Consider the following 4,096-nt stretch of genomic DNA (forward strand, 5'->3'; position numbering starts at 1 on the left):
GTCAACAGACAGTCTTATGGGAGTTTCCTTGAAGGTAACTAATGTTTTTCTCTTGCTGCTTTTCAGATTCTCTCTTTGTCTTTAACCCTTGGCATTTTAATTATGATGTGTCTTGGTGTGGGCCTCTTTGTCTTCATCTTGTTTCCAACTCTGTGCTTCCTGGACTTGTACGTCTACTCCCTTCACCAGGGTAGGGAAATTTTCTGTTGTTATTTGGTCAAACAAGTTTTCAATCTCTTGCTCTCTCTCTTCCACTTCTGGCACCCCAATGATGCAAATGCTGGTATGCTTAAAGCTGCCCCAGAGGTTCCTTACATTATCTTCATGTTTGGATTTTTTCTTTTCGCTGTTCTGATTGGAGATTTTTTGCTTCCTTATATTCCAAATTGCTGATATGATTCTCGGCTTCATCTACTCTACTGTTGATTCCCTGTAAATTATTATTCATTTCAGTTAGTGTATCCTTCATTTCTGACTGGTTCTTTTTATAGTTTTCATGTCATTGAAGTTCTTTCTAAGTTCATCTACTCTTCCCCTAAGTTTATTGAGCATCCTTATAAACAGTGTTTTGAACTCTGCATCTAGTACATTGCTTGCCTCCATTTTGTTTAGTTCTTTTTCTGGAGTTTTGTTTTGTTCTTTCATTTGGGACATGGTTATGTGTTTTTTTTGTCTCTTCATTTTGGCAGCCTCTCTGTGTTTGTTTTTATGTATTAGATAGAGCTGCTGTGTCTCAGGGCATAATAGAGTAGCCTAATGTAGTAGGTGTCCTGTAGGGTTCAGTGGCACAGCCTCCCCATCACCCAAGCTGGGCTCTCCAGGTGCACCCCCTCATCCACTGTTGTCATTGAGCCTTGATGGCCGTTGGCAAGTCAATGGGAGGGATCTACCCCTAAGCCAATCAGCTGTAAGTACTGGCTCCGACCACTATGGAGGATCAGCTGTACAGGGGCCCATCTCACAGAGCAGGACTTACTTCGGTGGGACTCTGGTGCCTGCTGAGTCCACCCCTTAAGTTTGTCACTTGTGGAGGTGGTTGGATGGTACTTTGATGTGGCTTGAAGCTGTCCAGAGGATTCACTGGCTCTGGAGCCTCCCAGGAGGAGCGAACCAAAGTCAGCTGCCACCTGTGTTCTGCCCAAGGTCACCTGGCTTGAGCTACAAAGTGATCTGCAGATGGCTGCTACTTGTGCTGAGCTTGGAGGTGCCCAGGAGAAGCCAAGCTGTGAACCACAGCTAGCTACTGCTAGTGCTGGGCCTGCGGTCACTTAGCAAGATGTACAGGGCATGCTGAGGCCAGATGCTACTTATTTTAGAGATTTTAGAAAAGTCTAAAGACAGGACATTCATATAGAAAAGCCACTGGGGTGGGCCCACTAGTTTGGTGGGGTGGAGTCTCAGGGAATCATCAGGGTAGGGCAAACAGGGTGAGCCAGGTTAATGGAGACTCAGATTTGGCTGAGTCTCTGCCTCTGGGCTCTGTGGGGGCAAGGCTCATCAAAGGAACACTGGCCAGTATTTTTGTCTAGCTCTTGCCCTGAGGCCAGACAATTCAGTTCCTTCCCTTATGCCCCTGGTGCAGGAAGTGAGTCAGAGTAAGTCCATGTACAGGCCCTTTAAAAGGAACTACCTGGAACTCCAGCATCCCTCCATCTCACTCAGCCTCAATTTACATTGGTTTTTATAGCCAGAGGTTACAGGGACTTCTCTTCCTGACACTGAAACCCTGACTTGGGGGCCTGGTGTGGGGCTAGGACCCCTCACTCCTCTGGGAAGACCTCCACATTACTTTGGGGAGAACTAATATTTTAACAATATCGAGTCTTTCCAATCCATTAGGATGGTATCTCTTTCCATTTATTGGAAATTTTTTTGGGGGGGTTGCGGGGGGGTGGGGTGGGGAGGGGGAGGCAAGACTAAGCCTCATTTTACCTGACAAAAACAAAGTTATTCTTTTCTTTATAAAGGAGAGCTCAATTAAGGCTAATTGATATACAAAAAAAAAATTCACATACTTAAGGCATGTAATTTGAAGAGTTTGGATATATGCATACACTTATGATATCACATTGGAATCTTTAAAAGAAAAAATGTTATCAGGAATATTTTATTCCAAGGTTAAATGTGCTTTCCAATCCATTCTACCATACTCAAACACTTATTAGCTATTCCATTATTTTAGTCAGAGATTATCTCAAATAATAAAAATACATTTGACCCTTGAACAACACGGGTTTGAACTGCATGGTCCACTGTGTAGTTCAAGGGTCATTTCCTTAGTTGGGAGTCTGAGTATGTGGATTTTCAAAGGTGCAGAGGTCTTCCCCTTTCCCACTTCCCCCTGCATTGTTCTAGGGTCAACTATAATTCTAAACAGGGAAAAATGTATTCCCCAAAATGTAAATAAATAAAATATACATTAGCCAATCAAGCAAGATGCCCAACTCTGTGTTAAAAATATTTTTGTTCGTTTGGCGTGTACTTTTTTTCTTTTAGCAGTGTGTTAAGGGTTGTTCACAATCTAGGAGAAATTAGTCACTAGATTTGAGGGCCTGAAGTGCTGGATAACATAAGTAAAAAAAACCAACAAAGTAGATACTGACTGAAAGATAATGGAAAGTAGAAACCCCAGCCTCCTAATGATAGCACAAGATAGCCTCTCTCATTAACTTCTTAAAAATAGTCAAGTGTGATTTGTTAAAGAGAAAAAGCATTGGCCAGAGTGATTTGTGATACCTTGCACTCTAGAGTCACAAGTCAACTCTCTTATAACAGTGCGAAAACAAAGAAGTGAGATATAAGTGGTTCTATAATAGATAAGGGAGAATGCTTAGCACAGAACTAAGGGAGTACAGGTTCCGACTCAGTGGTACTTTTTATGGAACTAACACCCAGCAATAGTCAATGCTTGTGCGGTCAAATTAATGGGATTACTGAAGCATTAATGAGATATAAATTTTGGATATGATCTAGGCACATCTTTTCCTTTAGAGATAATTGAATCAAAATTTAAAGCTACTTTCTTTAATGTGTAGTAGAGATGACTCTGGTTAGAAACAGGAGCTTGATAAAATGTCAAACTTTAATAATTTAAAAAACATTCTAATGCTTGAAAATGGAAGAATGGAACTATTAAAATATTCATTACGCGGCCATCTTGGTTGTGTTCCCCACATAAAATGCCCATTGAAGTCACAGAAACCGTCCCTGCTGCAGAGCACGAGTTGCCACAACCCCAGGCGGACATAGGTCTGGAACAGAATCTGGCAGTGATGAATCAGGACCAGAGCTCGAGGAACAAGATTCTGCACAGGCAAACCACACAACAAGCCCAGCTGGCAGCCGCTGGAACCAATGAAGAGCTGGTCAGTAAAGCTAAACAGAGCTGGAGTGAAGAGAAGGCGCAGAAGGCTGTGTCCAAACTTGGTCTTAGACAAGTTACAAGGGTTACTAGGGTCACTATCTGAAAATCTAAGAATATCTTCTTTGTCATCACAAAACCAGATGTCTACAAGGGCCCAGCCTCAGATACCTGCGTAGTTTTGGGGGAAGCCAATATTGAGGATTTATCTCAGCAAGTCCTGCTAGCAGCTGCTGAGAAATTCAAAGTTCAAGGTGAAGCTGTCTCAGACATTCAAGGAAAACACACAGACTCCAACAGTACAAGAAGAGAGTGAAGAAGAAGAGGTTGATGAAACAGGTATGGTAGTTAGGGACATAGAATTGCTCATGTCACAAGCAAATGTGTCAAGAGCAAAGTCAGTCCAAGCCCTGAAGATCAACAGTAATGATATTGTGAATGGTATTATGAAATTCACACTGTAACCATGGTTTTAGTTTGTTTGTGTTTTTGTTTTTTGATGTTTCAAAAGAGTAACTGCAGCTTGGTGTGAAATCTGTACTATTTCTATCATTAATAAAGTTATGGCTTTCACATAAATGTTTCTTGCCCTCTCCCTTCCTCTCTCTCTGAAAAATCAATAAAAAAATATTTAAAAAATAAAGTTATGGCTTCTTGTGGGTAAAAAATAAAAATATATAAAATAAAATATCCAGTTCTCATCAGAGGTATCCAGCTTCAACAATATAGTCTATA

The 4,096-nt window shown here is 41.4% G+C and overlaps 1 pseudogene; it reads left to right on the forward strand.

Annotated features, from left to right (window-relative positions):
• The first annotated feature begins 3,179 nt into the window (after positions 1-3,179).
• On the forward strand, positions 3,180-3,825 carry LOC139002740 (nascent polypeptide-associated complex subunit alpha pseudogene; annotated as a pseudogene).
• The last annotated feature ends 271 nt before the right edge of the window (positions 3,826-4,096 follow it).

This window comes from Myotis yumanensis, unplaced genomic scaffold, assembly GCF_028538775.1.
Source record: "Myotis yumanensis isolate MYYU_CA2020_CCGP unplaced genomic scaffold, mMyoYum1.0.hap1 SCAF_1, whole genome shotgun sequence".
Lineage (NCBI taxonomy): Eukaryota > Metazoa > Chordata > Mammalia > Chiroptera > Vespertilionidae > Myotis > Myotis yumanensis.